Source organism: Panthera onca, chromosome B3 (genome assembly GCF_046562875.1).
Source record: "Panthera onca isolate mPanOnc1 chromosome B3, mPanOnc1 haplotype 2, whole genome shotgun sequence".
Lineage (NCBI taxonomy): Eukaryota > Metazoa > Chordata > Mammalia > Carnivora > Felidae > Panthera > Panthera onca.
This window is the reverse complement of record NC_138344.1, coordinates 34,792,670-34,811,651: the sequence shown is the minus strand read 5'-3', so window position 1 is coordinate 34,811,651 and position 18,982 is coordinate 34,792,670. Positions and strand designations below refer to the sequence as shown.

General features: G+C 48.9%; 1 long non-coding RNA gene across 3 annotated transcripts in view; it reads left to right on the top strand.

Annotated features, from left to right (window-relative positions):
* The window catches only part of LOC145715556 (uncharacterized), a 31,444-nt gene extending 20,992 nt beyond the window's left edge, over positions 1–10,452 (top strand). Inside the window, exons 5-6 of one of the 3 annotated variants that reach the window (XR_014137792.1) lie at positions 8,141–9,490; positions 9,926–10,452. This is a non-coding gene — a long non-coding RNA (uncharacterized LOC145715556). Of the gene's footprint in view, positions 1–8,140 lie in introns of all 3 variants that reach the window. The other 2 variants (XR_014137793.1, XR_014137794.1) reach the window with 2 other exon arrangements.
* The last annotated feature ends 8,530 nt before the right edge of the window (positions 10,453–18,982 follow it).

The following is an 18,982-nucleotide window of genomic DNA, read 5'->3' as shown; positions in this document are numbered from 1 at the left end:
GTTCAGCCATTAAAGAGTCACTTGCTCTCAGAGCCTTAATTCACTAATTCATTAATGCATTCGTGGAGACATTTGCCATGTCTTTATAACTATACTGTCGGATCTCAAGACTAAGAAGTGGATCTTATACTTTGTATCTCCCAGGGTCAAGTTCAGTGTCCTGCGTGTGGTTAGTGCTCAGTTGATGATCTTTAATTGATGGGTCTACTAGCATTGTGGATGTACAAAAGCATGTAAGGGGAAGTTCTTGTCCTCGGGTAGGATTCAGTCTAACTGTGGGAGATAGTCCTGAAGAGTTAAGTGACCAGGCAAGCAGTGTCCCTTGGTGTGTGATTCTTTGTACATAAATGAAATAGGCCAACGGCTCCCAAACTGTGGACCTTGGTTCCCTTGTAATCTATGGGTTATATTAAGCATCACAAATCCTTATATCTGTAAGATGACTCAGACACAACTCAGAAGGTACATATACTTATTTTATAAATATATATTGTGACTGCCAAATGCATAGCCACTTAAAAACAATTTCATGCTGTCTGTCCTTTGGTCTTCATGAATTTTTAAAATAGGTGCTCAAAGAACACTTATTGTCATGTGAGTGTGTAAACATTTTTTGAAATTAAAAAGGAGAGATTATCATACCCAAATAGGATTGTTTAAACCACTGGCATAGACAGCCAAAATTTAGAAGACAACCTGAATTCTTTAGCGTGGTGGTTGGGGGCAGGGAGAGGGGGTGTCAAAAGATTTTTTTTTTCCCTAAAAGAGATGGGATTTGAATCTAGCCTTGAATAATGATTAAGGGTGTTTTTTTTTTTTTAATTTTTTAATGTTTATTTATTTTTGAGAAAGACAGAGCATGAGGGAGGGGTGGCAGAGAGAGAAGGAGACACAGAATCTGAAGCAGCCTCCAGGCTCTGAGCTGTCAGCACAGAACCCGTCACAGGGCTCAAACTCACAGAACAGACTGCGAGATCATGACCTGAACCGAAGTTCGACGCTTAACCAATGGAGCCACCCAGGGGCCCCAATGATGATTAAGTTAATAACAGCAAGATCATATCTAAGGTTAAGTCTTAGATATCAATGTCCCAATGTATGTGGAAAGGGAAAGGCCACAAGACTCATACCTACGTGCTTTAATTCTCCCCGCGATAGGGCATTATTCTTCAAGAGCAGAAGGTGCACAGATGAACTGGAACACAGGTAGATCCACACCTCCCATTAGTTAACTTATTTTAAGAGCATCCAGAAAATTAGCAAAGACCTGAGAAACCATTCACCCTCGTAATGAATACCAGTCAGAAAACCCTGAAACTTACATTATTAGAATTTTTTAAAGTGCACCTTCTAAGCACTGTAGACAACTGTGCAACATCAGCCACCCCCAAAACTTAGGAGGAAAGCATACGTGTACAAGGAATCATGTAAACAAGGATTGTGCTGAAGTACAGTGAATCGGAGAAATACAGTGAAAGACCGGAGAATCTTTAAGATCTCTTCCTTTCGGGCATGTTTCAGCCTTTTAGATAGAGGTTATGGTGGGCAGGGCACAGCCACCTGTCTCCAGGGAAGCTGGCTGCTGCCACTACTCAGCCCTCCATTCTAGGAGAGATGGGCAAGGGAGTCACCCAGGGAGATGAGCAGAGGAAAAGCAGATGGTGGGTTCCCAAGTTAATCTGGAAAAAGTCCCCATTGGTTCTCCTTCCTATAGTCGTTTTGTAAAAGTTGTTTCTCTGCAAGAGGTGACACTTCATTCTTTCCCTTCCCGACCTTTCGCTTTAGGCTAAAATTTGCCAGTGAATCTGATTTCTTTCTTTGAACTTGGTTCGCTCACTTCGAAGTGCTGCCTCTTCACCCCTCCACACTGCTGGGAGATCATGTAAGATGATCCAGCTCTTTTGGAAAGTATTTTGGCATGAAAGATCACAAGGCTTAAAAATATTCGTAGCTTTTTATCTTATAATCCCACTTCTAGAAATTGATCTTAAGGAAGTAATTCTAAATGTCATTAAAGATTCAGGCATAGCGATGTTCATCATCAAGTTGTAAAATTCACAATTTTAAAAAATCAGAAGCAACCTCCGAATAGGGGAATAGTAAAGTAAGCCATAGTTCACTGAAACCATAAAACCCTGTGTTAGCAAGTGGTCTTTAAAAGTTTGAAGCAAAAACCTGAAGACTGCTTATTTTGCAGAATGGAAGGTGAAGAAATGAGGCACGAAACCGATGGCATCGTAGGATTTCAACTCTGTAGACCAAAAAAAAAAAAAAAAAATGAATTGAAAAATACTGAAAAACTTGTATGCTTATCAGAATAAAAAAATGACTCAAACGTCAAGAAACAAGACTGGACAAAATATTAACAAGGAAACCGCTTAGTGATGGAAATAGAAATGTTATTTATTTTCTTTTTCATATTTTTCTGTATTTTCTAAATTACGTATTACTTCTATAAGCTAAGGAAAAAAAGAAACTTAAGAAAGCCCACAGTGCAGGAGACCCCAGCAGGAAGACTACGGTGGGGCTCCCACACCAACTCGCCACCCCCATGGTGGCCCCACGCTCATTAGCAGCTCAGTGGCCTGAGCCCGGGGGTGGAAAGTGCTGTCCCCTGCTCATCACTAAATTTAGACTACAGGTGGCAGGAAGGACACAGGAGGAAGGATAAAGATCCAAGGGGGTGGCTCGTTAGCAATTCTCAGGAACCTAAATCCGGGTTGCGCTGGTGAGTGGAAACACCACGTTCAAACATCACAGCCAGTCACTGCTGGCTTCACCTGCCACACTTCATCCTGAGGTGTGCAGGCGGGCTCACTTGTCCCCACAAGCATCACCAGCAAAAAATCAGTCGAGAGAAGGAGACAACTGGACGGGTGACCCCACTAGAGACTTAGGAACGTCTCTGACACTTCCCTGGGCTGCTCCAAAAGCTGGCCGACTCTACCTGCTGGGAGGTCAGATTCCAGTAGATTCCAGGCTGGACAAAACCCCGGGGAACACCTATGAGTTCTTCCCTCCAGTTCAAACATCTGGCATCGAGGTGAAGAGTGAGGGCTGTGGATTGAGCTCTATTTGTCTTCCAGCTCTTCCACCAACTGTCTGGGGGACCGTGGACAAGCTTGCTTGATCTGTGCCTCCGTTTCCCCATTAGCTTTGAGCATAGGACCTGGTATATAGTCGATGCTTGGTAAAAGGTGTTGACTGAATGACAAGGAGTAAGATAGGGTCAGCCTCGCCAAGCAGGCCCAGGGAAGGGTCACAGGGGCTTCTCCCCTTTGTTTGTATTTTTAATTTTTATTTCTGAGAGAGAGAGAGAGAGAGCAGGGAGGGACAGAGACAGAAGGAGACACACAATCTGAAGCAGCCTCTGAGCCATCAGCACAGATCCTGACACGAGGCTCGAACTCATGAACTGAGAGATCATGACCTGAGCTGAAGTCGGATGCCCAACCAACTGAGCCACCCAGGGGCCCCGGGGCTTCTCCCCTTTGGAAAGAGACATACAGTATGGTGTTGCCTGCCATACTACACCCATACCCCACCTATGACAGGTGAATTCCCTTCTGCCCGTGTAGGCACTTTTCTGGCTTTCCTCTTGGTGGGCAGGCCCAAATTGACAATCCGGTCCACAGTTAGGGATCACTCAGTCTCGTCTCCAGTATCGCCAGCTCAGTTTCATCCAGGATCTGTTCAAACGCTTGTTAAAGAAATACGGACAAAGTGGAGCTGGAAACATAGAAAAGACCCAGTCCTCATCCTCACCAAAGCTCCTGGTTCAGCCAGGGGCGAGGGAGCTAACTGTGGCTCAACATGCTACGTGTAAAGGGGAAGCCTGAATCCAGGGCTCCCTGGGGGCCTCAGGTCTGGGGTCGGGGAGGCTGTCGGGATGGATGAGGCAAGTCTTCACCTATGCACTGATGCTACAGGAGTAACGGCTAGCCTGACGATCGCATGAGAGCTAAAGGGAGAGGAATGGGGGTCCCTCTGCAGAGGACTGGGGGAGCTGCTCCTTCTGAGAAAGGGAGGATCTGTCTGCTCTGGGGACAGAGTTAAGAGACGCAGGGGCAGAGACAGACAGGAGTCACTAAATACGGGCAGGAGAGTGTGTGCGACGGGGGGAAGAGGGGCTGGAGCACCTGCCCAGGAGGCCAGTATGGGAGTTTCGGAGCTCACGGTGCACAGATGTTGCTTGTAAACAAAGACAGGGCTGAGGTTGGCCTCGGAGCTGTCATAGGATTAAACAGAGACATGCTGCGAGAGAGATCTTAGGTGCAGGGAGCAGAGGGCATCTCTGGGGAAGAAGCCCAGGACTCAAGAATTCGCAGGGAGAGTTTTGTTGGCTCAGGCAGAGGGGTGGTCAAGAGCTCGACTGGCGGGGAGCATGCGCGGTGGCGGGTTTGGGTTGGCGGGGCGGTGGGAACTGCTTTTCTCCATCGGTCTCACAATCTCGATTTCCTTTAGCATTGTTCCATCTTAGTCTCAACCATGATGTTATTATATTATCCGTAAAAATGTGGAAAAGCCCCCCACCCCCGTTTCCCACCACCCCTACCCTATGATACTGCCTCTGGTCACACACTGCGGGGTCGAGGCTTAAGCCAAGTATAACCCGCCCACAAAGATGCAGGGGGCCCCAGGGGACCTTAACCATTAAAGGAAAAATAACAGCACATCAAGGCGTTCCCAAGGGGCCAGCCAAGAGATGCCGAAGCCCACGCAGACTTCTCCAAGGGTAGAGTGGGGTGGGAGAGCTTCCCTTGAAGGGGGCCTGAGGGGAAAGATAAACAGAAAGGAAAAGCAGCATTCAGAGGAGAGGAGGAGAGAGGAGAGGCCACCCCCAAATGTGGCAAGAACGTCTGAGTGGCTTGTAGGATGGGACCGTTCATTGAGACCTCTCAGTCATACTGAATCTCTCCATGTCCCCCAAACCCACACAGTCTGTGGTACCGTAGTGGTTCCCTTTCAACCACTAAAGTAGACGTCGGGCCACATGAAGAGCCAGCTGCAGTGACCAGGCCACACTGGGCCACAGTGGGCCACACTGGGAATTCAAGCAGAGGAGGGCACATGTAGTTGGCTTAATGCCTGGCTGGGCTTTGTGGATGCAGGGGCGGGCGTGCCCGTGTGTGTGTGTGCCCATGTGTGTGTGTGTGTGTGTGTGTGTGTGCATGCGTGTGTAAAATGGAGCTTGCCCGCCAGCAGATCAGGCCCACCAGCAGCAACTGCCCCGGCAATTGGGGATTAAGGGGCTTCCTGCGAGGCCAGTGTAGCTAATTTAAGTCATCTGTCTGCTGAAACTTAGTTAAAATGAAGTTTTAGTAGGATTCTTCCTGTGGGCTCTGTGGTTAAACAGAAATTCCTTTGAAATGATGTCTGAAGAGTGAGTCAAAACAAGGCCGAAAGCTAGGGATGAGTAACTCCAGGCCAGAGCCTGAGCTGGGTGGAGAGGATATTTACGAGGAGCACACAGGCCAGAGTGGCTTGGAGATGCTGGTCCCTCCAGCTCTGGACCCAGGGCGTGGCCTCTGCTCCCTCCCCATCCCACTGCTGTTCCTGGTCCTACAGAATTCTGGGGGTGGGGCCGAACCTCAGTAATCACAGTCAAGCCCCTCTCTTTGCCAAAAAAAAAAAAAGGTTTCTTTCACTGCTTTGTCTTTCTAAAAAGCACCTTTGCTCATTATAGAAAATTAGACAATACAGACAAGCAAGAGGAAAACAGTATGGTCAAATACCCATAATCTCACTTACTTTAAACAACCACTGGCAAAAGCATGATAGATCATTAAAATAGCCCTCTAGGTAAAGCGCATAAATTCTTAAGGCTTTTTCTGGATACATTCCCAGAAGTCAAATTTGGATTCTACAATCTGGATAATACTTTACACTATCAGCACCATATTAGATCATTAGAAGACCCTCCTAGGTAAAAATATATATTTGTGTTATTATATATAATATAATGCAGAATAGAATATATGCTTCATATAAGATGTATAATAAATGTTATACTATGTATAATAAGTTATATGTAATATATATTTCATATACACATACGGATGTACCTTTTTAAAATAGAAATGAATTCATCCTATATAAACCATTTTTTTATGATATTTTCCCCCTTTACCTAATATTTTCTGCTCTGTAGATATGTTTCTTAACATCGTTTTAATGCCTGTGTATAATCCTACTACCTAAACTACTAACCTTGTTTAACCAGTCCCCTGCTGCTGGACACAGGTTATTCCAACTTTTTCTCTATTAATAGCAGTGCTGTAATGAACATTCATGCCGCTAAATATTTGCATTAATCCTCAATGCTTTTTTTGGGGGGGGTGGGATACATTCCCAGACATCAAATTGCTCACAGCTTCTCGATTTTCATAGGCTAGGAAAATGAAACCCAGAGATTGGCCTAAGGAACTAGGAGAATAATAAAAGGTGGTAGGACAGGGGAATGGATGGCCCACGAACCAGAGCGCAGGCCTGCTGGTTCCAGATGCAGCACTCTTCACACTATACAAGATGAGGAAGGAACTCTCCAGATTCCTCGGGCAGTTGGCAACATCAGCTGTGAGAATGGAGGCCACAATGGTGATACAATGTCTTGTAAAACCAGGGGCTCTTAATTCAAAGTCACTTATGGGAGTCACTCACTTTCTAGAGCCTCAGGTCCGGCTACTCTTGACATGTGTGTGATGTGCATCAGACCTTGGCAGTATTTACCTGCCTTCAGCTTTGACACTCCACTCTCTATCTTCTTTCTTTCCAGCTGGCCACAGGTGAATTGGGACATGTGTCTTTCAATTCTACAGGAATTTCCTGGCCCATTATTATGCGATACCTACTTCTCACTTAACGTCTCTGCCCTGACAGTATTTGGAGAACAATCCTAAGGCCTCAGAACAGAAACACAGATCGTCCTGTTTATTAGAAAGTAGGGCAAAGTTCCTGCCACCCATGGCTCCCCCACCACACGTTAGTAATACAACATAAACTGAACCACCCAGCGGCTGAATCTGTAAAGTAGCAATCTTCCTCCAAGGAAGAAGATGGCTGGGTGGAGAAGAGGTCCTGGGGCAGGCAACAGCTTTCTAGAGGACTGCAAGTGGGGGTGTAGAGGAAAGGCGAGGTTATGCAGTGAAGTCAAAAAAACGTTGGCCTTTGAGTGAGGCTACTGGGATCCAGTGCCTCCCATGTGCTGTGTGGCTTTAAGGAAGTTGCTTTCTACCCTGGTCTCGTTTATTCATCAGTTAACCAGGGCACCAGACCAGTTCAGCCTTACTGTTCCTTTCTGCTTTAGCTGCTCTGCCGTTTTCCTCACTCCTTTGGGACACTGGTCCAGCAGCATACTTCAGAGCATTCCTTTTTGTGACTTTTGACAGTCTTTTTGTGTTTTCTGAATCTTATAGATGAATCACCAGTCATTGATCCTATGTTGATGGCATGGAAAAAAGTCTAATGCCAGTGGTGTTCTAACGCCAGTGTCAAAGCCCTGGAGGTATCCTTCCCATAGCAACAAGATCTTTTTTTTAATAATTGACCACACCCTTTGTATTCAAAGCCTAGCACAAGGGCTCCGGGAGCTAGAATGTCCACCTCACATGTACCTCAATGCTTTCTTTCTGCCTCCTTCCTACAAAGCTTTTGGGTCACCAGAGTTGGTAGAGTCTATCCGTCACGCCAGCCTGATCAAGCGGTAGTGCCTTCCTCAAGGCACTTCCATCGTCAACCAGAAAGACCTCCATGTCTGCCACACAGAGGAATGGGGGCAAGCCGTGACGTCACCATTTCTCACTCTCCCTGACCTACATACACCATGAGAATGTGGATACTTCTCCAGTCCCAGCTTTCCAAAAGGTTCCTATGCTCCAGGGTTCGTGGTAAAGAAAAGCCGCTCTCTCGAGGAAGATGAGCTCGGAGAGGAGGTGACACGTGCTGTCAAAGCAATATCTCATCCCAAACCTTCTAGCAGCACGTCGTCTCCTACCTCTACCATTCTTCCAATGGCTTCCAATGGCTCCTCCTCCAAGCCTTCTTCGACGTTCATTTTGAATTTCTCTTGAATCACATTTTGTTTTGAGGAGGTAGCGGGGAGCAGTCACAGTGAAATTGGCTCTGGGCCTCTGTTTTCCAGCAGGAGGACGCTGGCTGGATTCTCTATGGGCTGGGAGTTGGAACTTCAAAGAGAATTCACCGTCTTCTCCTGGCAACAGAAGATGGAGGAGCCCGGACCTGGAGGACACGTTTGATGTTTTCCCCTCATTCTTTCTTCGTGGACGCAAAGTACAGCGAGTTTACAGTGGTGATGAGTAAGTAAGGTGTCAAGTGGAAAACCCCAGAAGGGTTTTTAAAACAGGCTTCCTAGAGCTGAGGAGAGCATACAGCTCTATTCATGACGGTGTGACCTTCTGGACAAGCCGAGATCTGGAATGGGAAACCGGAGCTCCGCCTCCAGCCTTGTCCCTCACGGGGAAAGTCACTTCCCCCTCTCTGGGCCTCAGTTTCCTGATCCATTACCCGCCCTGCCCACCTCAAAGGGTTTGGGGGAAGAGGTGATGAGAGAAAGGACGTGAACGGGCTTTGAAAAGAAGGCTCAAGAGCTGTGTAAATGGAAGGGGTGACTGTTTGTTTTCACAAGTGGAGTTGTCTCTTTGCCATTGCCACTGGAGAGGCTGTTCGGGCCGTAAGTATTTGACCTCTGAGCTTTGCTCAGACTGGAGCAGCTGTGGGTGGCAGGAATGCAGGGAGGGAGGAAATATCAGAGTTAGCCAGCATGGGCCTCAGTCTCAGAGTTGGCCAGGCTTCTAGAGGGGAAAAAAAATCTCAAGTAGCTCTTTGTGGTCATGAAGAATACACTTATGTGATTGTTTTTAAGTATTTCAGACTCTGAAAAAAAGCTTTAAGGAACCCATCGCAATGGACAACAGTAGAGTTACTCATTCAACTTCGCGGGAACAAATCCACGTGAAATGGAGAATGGAAGAAATTAGCTAAATAATTCAGTCCCGTCTTCATTCTAGCATGCAGGTGCACACGCACACACGCACACACACACACACACACATGGATTATTTCACCCACATTGATTCAGAGTGTGGTTTTAATTCTTGCCCCTTTCAATCGGGTTAGAACCTTTCCAGTCTTCAAAGTTCTTCTCAATCCTTTGTCATTTTATGCTCAGTGCCCAGCACAGTTCCCGGCTCATAGTAGGCACTCAGTAAGTTTCTGATCAATGACATACCGCCTGATCTGGAGTATACTCTTACCGACACGGCCTCCAATGAACCACACGTCTCTGAATCCATGTGAAGCCCTCTCCACACTGACTCTGGGCTTAATTTGCTTGCCTGGAGAGATTTTAGTAAGTGCGATACAAACAGGCACGTGAACGGCACATTGGAACATCACACTTATGAAGAAGCCTGGGCCAGCCTGCAGGGGACATGTGGCCAAGTCAACAGCCAGCTTCACTACTGCTAGCCATGTGAGTAAGGCTGTTTTAGACCCTCCGGTCCCCATCAAGCTGCCAGATGACTGCAACCAGACAAAATCAGCAGAACGGCCCAGTTGAGCTCAGTTCAAGTGCTGACCCATAAAATCATGAGAAAATATATTGTAGTTTTAAGCCCGTGAATTTTGGGTTGGCGTGTCATACAAAGACAATTGAGACGGTACTTTTTTTAAAAAGTGCATAGATAGATACCTTTAGACCAGAAATGACAAATATGTAACATCTCATCTAACACATTTAATGGATTGGTCCTGTCTTCCTGGAGGGCCATGTGGAGGGGAACTTGAAGTCCCAGTTACTAGAAGAGAAAGCCATGATTCATTAGTAATGGGTGCAAAGAACGCGGATGGGAATAGTGGCAATATGCGTGCTTTATTGTTGCCATCTTTGTTCCCTTTTATCAATCAGGGGCCAGCGAACAAGGAAAGAATTATCAAAGTGAAATGCTAAGTGGGCCATTTGGTAAGGAGATTTTCCACTGAGTTAGGGCACAGCTTGCAGGGACAGTGATTATGAAGGTAGAACTCCTTGAGTGAACTCAAGCAGATGTTATTTATGTCACTGGAGAACACAATTCCATGACTGCAGAAACCCACAATTTGGAACTCTGGTTGATTTCCCAGGTTTGCTAGGGGGCAGTGTCCAAGTGGCTTTACTCTGCCCACAGATCTGGTCATCAGCTTCATAGGTACAGAAACTCAATATTTTTGGTGCATCCAGAGGTGGTTGGGCTCTTGGGAACAGCCCTACAAGAATCACCTTCATGCGATTCCGTCAGCAAAATAAAATGCAAGGAATTTCCAAAGACACAACAACTCTTATTGGCTCCCCAGACTCAGTTAGTCATCAGAAAAGCTCCATCCCACAAAGAAGATGGAATGAGAAGAAAGGAAGTGGGAAGGTTCAGAGGGAATATTTCACACGAGTCAGTAAAGGCTGACGAGAGTACCCTCTCTCTAGCAGTGGGAAACCATGAACCTCAGGTCCAGTGTCTCTCTCCCTTGAGAATAATTGGAAGCACACTGACCAGTTGTAGACATTGACTTATCTTCTGACATCTCTGCAGACCCCATTCCTTCTGGAAGATATGCTTCCTCGGACACATTAACATAATTGATTAAGCCATTGCCATTTTTTTGGTTCAGCAGCACCATCTGAAGATCCCACCTTCTTTAGAGTTTGCCTGCCCAAGCTCCTGACTATCCATTATCCCCTTGATTTATAAGGCATCTTTCCCCTTCCAAGATTTCTACATAACGCATGGATTTCGTCCCATCTACCCATCCATCCATCCATGCATCATTTCATCTACTTATTCTATAAATCACATGCACTCAGTTGGTCTGGGGGGCCACAAAGAGGAATAAACATGGACCCTGCCTTTGAGGAGCCTCAAAGGTGAGAAAGGAGATGGGAGTCGAGGTGAAGACTTGTCCTAGAGAAGCCCAGGAAAGACAAGAGGATACTGTAACTAAGACTGAGCAGCAGTGATAGGGAAGAAGGGGCAGATACCAGAGAAAGGCAGTGTTATGGAGAGAAAATGAACAGTGATTGCCCAGTGGGCAGGCAGTGAGAAAGAAGGAAGAGACCAGAGCAATAAAAATGGTTGTAAACCACTAAGTATTCATTAGTATCATCATTATGACCATTAATAGCTGGCATTTATTGAGAACTTTCACCATGCCAGGGACTATTCTGAGCCCTTTATATGCACAAATTCACGTAATCCTCAACCAAATGAGGTAGGTACCATCATTATGTCCAGATTTCAGATGAGGAACTATAGGAGGAAGATCCACAGAACAGTTCTAGAAATGTGTCATTTGGCATGCCTGGGACCGTCCCAATGGAGAGCTCCAGCAGGGAGTGTAATGGCGGGAGGCCAATGAGAGCATCTGTGCTAGAAACATCAACTGAGACACCATCTACGCCTACACGTGGTGGTAAGAGCCACAGGTTTGGTATGGCAGGTTGAGGACAGGGACAAGGTCAGGACCCAGGAGAAGACGCAAGGCTCCTCACTAGGGGGCCTTGAGTATGGAAATGAATGATTAAAAAGTTAAGCTATCTCTCTACCTTGGTGCTGCCCGTGGAGGTGGCAGCCATGTCTTACTGGGCATCATGTCTGCCCTCAGATCTCTGGTGAATCCCAAGATCAGTAAAAACAGAACTGGGAAGCTCACCCAGGACCGGTCAGACCAATATGTCCAAGTTGGGGGCAAACGGCACAAATCAGAGGGCCCAGCCCAATCTTGATGCCCAACACTGGTTACAGGAGCAGTAAGAAAACCAAGCACGGGCTGGCCGGAGGCTTCTGGAAGTTTCTAGTCCACAACGTCAAGGAGCTGGAAGTGCTACAGGTGTGCTACAAATCTCACCGTGCACAGATTGTTCATGATGTCTCCTCCAAGGAGCCATGAGCAGCCCAGCCGGCCGCCTGAGTCACCAGTCCCAATGCCAGGCTGTGCAGCAAAGGAGACGAATAGAGAGACAGCTCATATACCCACTGCATTTGTGTTAATAAAACCACAACACCCCAAAACTTTTTTTTAAAAGTTAGGATACACACCAGAACAGGGGGTGTCAAAGCAGCAGGGCAAGCCAAAAGTTTCAAAAAGGAGGCAATGTTCCAGCGGCTTCAATCCCACCCAAGAGAGAGCACACAAACGTGTATGAGAAGCAGCCACTGAATTAGACATTCAGGCAGTTTGACAGCTAGTGACGTCGAGAAGCACAGTTTTAGAGGCATACACACCATCTCCCAACACGCCTGGATCAGTGGTTCTCAGATTCTGGTGCAGAAGACTTTCCTGGCAGTTTATTAAAATTCAGATTCCTGGGACTACCTCCGGAGATTTGGATTCATAAGGCTTGGGTCGGGGTCCAGGAGCCTAAATTTTTAAACATCAACCCCCCACCCGCACCCCCGTCCCTGCAAGGTGCTTCTGATGCGGTTGTTTCCAAAACTATACTTTGATAAGCACTGCCCTGAAGACATAAGCATCCTTTCCCCACCTGCCCCAGGTTCCGGTTTCCTGTTAAATGATCCACAGGCTCCCTGCGGGAGATCAACACTGTGAGTGGCCAGCCTTCCTCGTTCATGCCTTCCCATGGAGGCCTTGCTTCCCGGGCCCTAGTGGTGGGATTACGTCTCAGGACTACAGTTAGCAAAGCGTTCATACGTACCACAGACACACGTGCACATTCTGTGCATATGCAGAATAGGAGAGAAAGCATTTATCCCAGAGATGAACACCTAGAAACAGATAGATATAAATACAAGTGACTGATCCAATCGAGACAGAGGAGGAGCCTAGAATAATGCAAAAGGAGGCAGATTAGCACTGGGTGTTGTATGGAAACCAATTTGACAATAAATTTCATATATTAAAAAAAAAAAAAAGGAGGCAGATTTGCTCAAGTGAGTCAAATACCACCAAAGAGAGCCTGTAAAAGAGGTTCTTAACGGTCAAGTGCATGATATTTACTTTAAGGGAGTACACCCTAACTTTTTAATCCTTCATTTCCATACTCCCTACCCTGCTCCTTTTCCTTCAAATGCCCCCAAGTGCAAAAGGAACACAGACGAAGGACTAACAAATTCTACTCAGAGAAGCTGGCGAAGGCATCCCCAAGGAGGTAGCACGGAGTCCTTCCTTCTCCAGTAAGAGCTCCCAAGGCAGAGAAAGGGAAAGGGATCTGAAGGCAGAGGAAAAGCGAGTATAAGAGCAGGGGGTGGGTGGGGGGAGGCACAAAGGAGCAGGGTGTTTCCAGGAAACCTAGGAAGCTTGGCTGGAAGAGAGGAAGTAGGGCTGGAGGGAGGGAGAGGCAGATAGAGTAAGAGTGAACTAGCTCGAAAAGCTAGGGTCTTGGAGGTTCTTCCTCGCATGCTAAGGATTTTAGAGCCAATCTCAGCGGAAACGGAGAGTCCCTGCGGTTTATAAGTGGGAGCCGCATCTTTTGCTTTAGGGAGCTGGGGATCCCACGCCAGGGAAGCGGGCTGACTCCTTCCCTTCCACCCGCCACGGGCATCCAGTGGAAGAGAAATCTCCAGCACAGCCAGGCTCGTGAATCCACAGGGTACTTGCAGGCACAGCTTTTGAGTCTGTTTCTTCTCCCCGAAGCCTCTCATTTAGGAAACAAACCGCAGGGAACGCGGAGGGAGAGAAAGAGGGGGGAGAAATAACACTCAACTCCAATTCCTCAAGTGGAAAAAAGGAAGGGTGGTGCCCTTCCTGTCTAAACATGGATGGAAAATAATCACCAAAAATGAAGTTTGGTTTTGCAGGGTGGGCTAGGGGAGGAGAACCAAAAATGACCGAAGAACAACAAAGCAGAAAAAACAAGCAGGGGAGGAAGGAGTATAAAAACAGGAAGGCCCCAGGGGCAGATTCTCTGCAGGGCGTGGGGCTGGGGAAGGGAACGCTGGCCTGGCGTGCAGGCCTTTCCCCGTAGCCTTGGGCACTAGAACCGTCCAGGACGTGCATGGGGTCAATGCCAGACACACCTGGAAAAGTTCAAAAACCGTTTCTGGATGGGATGGGGGAGGGGTAGCTTCCAGGCTGCCCAAGGGGGCCCCAGGGGTGAAGTAGGAGGCAGCCGCTAAATTCAAGTCAGAAACCGAGTCCTGGGTGCGGGCCTATGTGACTTTGGGCAAAGGGCCTCTACCTTCCTGGGCCTGTTTCCACATCTGGGATCTCGCGTGGTTGGCCAGGCCTCTGTGCATGGGTGGCCAAGGGACACGTTGAAATCCAGCTGTGCACTCTGGCGTGAGCGGTGACCGCGAAGACAGAGCGTTTTATTTCTCTAATTTACGCCAAAGGATTGTTCCGCCGGCCAAACCAGAGGCCACAGGACTGGAACCGCTTAGGTCACCTTTTTTCTCTTCTCCGGGGGCTTCAGGACCCAATGGGGGCCCTGGGTGCAGTGCGCTAGGCTGGGAAAATCTGCTGAGCCCCGACTCCCCCTGCTCGCCGGGGAGGGTGTCCCATGCCGTGCTTAGGAACTTGGACTTCAGTGTGAAAGAAACGGAAAGCCAGATTTGCTGGAGGCCACCCGCCTCCCCCTCGTACTTCTCCTGGCCCTGCTCAGTGTCACCTATCTCCCAACACAGCAGGCTTCCTCAGCCACCTCGGGGGTGAGCACCGAGTTTGGGCGTGACCATTACTGTGCCCCACTCTGATGGGAGGAGCTAAAACAGCCCCGGCACCCACGTCCAACCTGACCTGGACGCACTGAGGCTGGCCCCAGAGCTGCCCAGAGGGCCCGGGTTCACAGCCCAGACGTGTGAAGTAACGAGTTAGTGCCCACAGGGTGGGTTTTGACCAGTGAGAGACCTGAGACAGAGAGGAAGCAACAGAGAGACCCCTGAGTCTCCTCCCCAAGATGGTTCCCAGGTGCGGGGCGTTTATGTGGTGTTCCCAGAAACATCCAGCATGGCCACACGATCCTTCCTTACTCGTGGAGCCACAACCCCACAGAAGAGACCATTTTGTGTTCGCTTTTGCTTTCTCTCCGCCTCATGTCCCCTTTCTTTCAGTGTCTCTGCCCTGGGATTACCCTCCCCTCCCCGCAGAGCCTTGGCACATAAGCTTTGCCTCTTGCTTTTTAGGGAAAATGGGCGAAGGCAGAGGGCTCGATGGCTCGTGCTGGCCATCTTGCTGACCGTGGCAAGTGAGGGCTTGCCACGTTAGCCATGTGATTTTTCTCACTTGGGTGCGTTGGAACGAAGTTTTACTTGTCACACACGTTTGGGCCGCAGAGTCTAGAGGGCATGGGGTCAGTCAGGCCCGGGGCTCGAGTCCTGGCTCTGTCTCCCATGCTAGTTTACATGCATGAACTTGGACGACCGAAGACCTCACCTTGCCTAGTCTTGGTTTCCTCTTCTGCGAGGAAGATGGGAGACAATAAAACTTACTTCACGGCCTTGGTGATGATTCAATGGTGACATGATCTTTGTTGAATAGTCAGCCGACTGCTGGACGCATGGGATGAGCGCAGACAATGCTGTTTCTGTTGTAACGATTAGGAAAATTGAAGAGTAGGCATCCAGGAGGCCTTTGAGTCAGCGCCCTGCCACAGCAACTCAGACAGGGACAGACGCGGCCTGCAGGAGGGGTGTGGCCTTGGTGGCCGAGGCCAGCCTGGAAGATTTTCCAGACTAGATTCTGAACATGGGGACTCTCTGTTGTTTGACCCCTAATGTTCCTCCTGGTCACCCATTTCATCTACAGGCTGCACATGCCCATCAGCCGCCTACTCTGACCTTGGCCCGGAGCGTGTCTACCTCTTACCCCTGAGCGCCTTATCCGCTGCTGTTCCTGCCCCCATCTGACCCTCAGAAAGGACAGGCTTCTTGCCGGGCACATTTCCACTCTGGCCTTGGTCTTGGAGACCAGAGGCGTGATTTGGCGGGAGGGGAGGTCCGGGGCAACCTAGGACAGAGGCTCTCACTGCCCACGGCCTCAGCAGTCTGCGGAAGCCTCTGATGCCAGCTCCAGTGTCAGTCGCTGGACCTCAGGGACATTGCCACATTCACACAGCAGCGCTATTGCCCGGGGCCCTGTGTTCACAATTCCCGTCCCGCTTCTGAGTGGTAACAGACTGCAGGTGGGGCAGGGTGGGGAGAAGAGAGGGGGCTTCGACCCCCTCCTCATCCCCCTGTGTCTCTACACCTGACCCACATCTGAAGCTGAGCACCTTAGGTTCGAGGGAACTGAGGCAGGCTTGAGGATGTGCCCACAGTCTTACAGGAGGGTTTTGTTTTGTCCTGTTACACTTGTCGATGATGAGGGAGCCTGCACGTGGAAAAAGCCAGAAAGAGCAATGAAAGTTAGTGGAGTGCTCAGCCCTGGCCTCTCTTTCCTAGATGCCCCAAGCACACAGATGTCAACCAAGCGGCCTGGCCTTTTAGGAGAGAGATTAGCCATGTATCTCTCTCTCTCTCTCTCTCTCTCTCTCTTTTTAAATTAATTAATTTATTTTGAGAGAGAGAGTGCATGCGCACGTACGAGCAGGGGAGAGGCAGAGAGAGAGGGAGAGAGAATCCCAAGCACGCTTTGCACGGTCAGTGCAGAGCCCGGTGCGGGGCTCAAACTCACAAACCCGGCGATCATGACCCGAGCGGAAACCAAGAGTCCGATGCTTAACTGACAGAGGCACCCAGGCACCCCTCACTTTTTTTTTTTAACACCACTTCAAATTCTACCAGTTTGTTTATATAAAAGGATAAAGGTCCAAAACCAAAGAAACAAAAACCCCTCCTGTGCTACATCTTTATCTCCAAGTTCAGGGATACCTCCCTCTCGCTTTGGCGCCCCACAGACTCTGTTCTACGGTGATGTTTGTTATGTCGCCATCTGGTGGCGGCAGAGGGTAACGGCCTATCTACGCACTGGGGTCATGGTCCTCGTTTCCACAAGTGCCCTATCTGTTGAGCGTCCACTCTGTATCAGGCACTGGGTGGTACCTGCGGTCATCCCTTGACATTAAAACTAAGAGGTAGGAACCTGCCCCCCGGGATTGGTGCTTACTGCCCTTCCACGCCTTCCATAGCAGCTGCGTCAAAGGACTCCAACCCCCTCCCTCCCCACTGTTTGAGATTTTACCCAGAATCTTGGAGGCTGGAAGGAGCCTGATGGAACAAGGCTGCCTGAGGCTGCAAAATCCATTGCAGGGGCCACAAAACGTGACCTCTTCCCGCTGTGGTAATCTCTCATCCCTACACGCCAGTGGTTCTCGCCCTGGCTGCCCATTAGAACCACCGACAGGCTTTTACATTATTTTTTTCTTTTAACATTTATTTATTTTTGAGACAGAGAGAGACAGAGCATGAACGGGAGAGGGGCAGAGAGAGAGGGAAACACAGAACCGGAAGCAGGCTCCAGGCTCTGAGCCATCAGCCCAGAGCCCGACGCGGGGCTCGAACTCACGGACCGTGAGATCGTGACCTGAGCTGAAGTCAGATGCTTAACCGACTGAGCCACCCAGGCGCCCCACCCACGGGCTTTTAAAAACAGCGCTGCGCGGGCCTTACCCCCAGAGACTCTGATTGAACAGTTCAAGTGAGGTATTGGGTATTTTTAAAGCTCTCCAGGTGATGGTAAGGGGCAGCCAGGATTGAGAAACGCTGTAAAATCGGTAAACGCCGGTCAGGCCGTCACCCTTCTTACTGCTATTGTATTTGAGAGAATTACTCCCTCACATACACATAGCCCTCCCCGCTCCCCACACTCAGCCGTTGGGAGCAGACGGGCCCCATCATCTAAGAAGTTCATCTGTCTCTCGCGTCACAAGGAACATCTTCCAGATTTCCGGGGGGACCTTTGAGAGGCTCCACAGCTACTATCCAAAGGTGCAGGGCGCCTGGGTGGCGCAGTCGATTGGGCGTCCGACTTCAGCCAGGTCACGATCTCACGGTCCGTGAGTTCGAGCCCCGCGTCAGGCTCTGGGCTGATGGCTCAGAGCCTGGAGCCTGTTTCCGATTCTGTGTCTCCCTCTCTCTCTGCCCCTCCCCCGTTCATGCTCTGTCTGTCTCTGTCCCAAAAATAAATAAATGTTGAAAAAAAAATTAAAAAAAAAAACCAAAGGTGCACAGCCCGTAGGCCCCTTTGCTTATTCTTGGCCAGACTAAGGGAGCACTATTCGAAAGTAGAATGAGTAAGGCAAGAGTTGAACATAGAAGCATATTCTGGTCACCAAAAGAATGTAGCATAAACCCCAAGGGGAGGGCTTGCAAAGTATGGGAAGTTGGGGAGGGAAAGTTTGTTTTGTTTTCTCCCTAAGGGTCTAAAGTTAGTCTGTGCTGCCCCGGGGAATTGTGGGTCATGGCAAGGGAATCGCGTGCACTGTCACTACACAGATATTCGGAAGAATGAAGAGGCCCCTTTTCGATTCACATTGGTGGGACACGGTCGAGAGGACCAGATACGGGGTCCCCGCATTCCTCCATAGTTTATCTGGTTCTGACGGACTTGGAGAGCCCAAGGTCCTCTTGGACTATTTTGCTGAGCCCTTCGGGGCGGTGTAACTAAAACTCGGTTAAATGAACTTCTGGGGAGTTGGGTGGGGGTGGGAGACCCTTGTGCGACAGGTCAGTGTCTAAAGGTGGGAGGTGGGGTTTCCTAAGCACGGGAGGGGCTTCACACCCCAGAGCAAGGAGGTGAGGAGGAAGGCTGTCTCTACAAAAGGGAGACACATATAAGGTCATGGCAACAAGATTAAGTTCTGGAGAGCACTGACCTAAAAAGTTTCCTCCTATGAAATGTTTCATTTCTTGGGTGTTTTTCCAGGAAAAATTGTATTGGTGGCCATTTAAAATTCTCCCTCTTAAATGTTGTCACTTTAGGGGCACCTGGGTGGCTCAGTTGGTTGAGCGTCCGACTTCGGCTCAGGTCATGATCTCCGGGTTCATGGGTTGGAGCTCCGCATCCTGCTCTGTGCTGACAGCTCAGAGCCTGGAGCCTG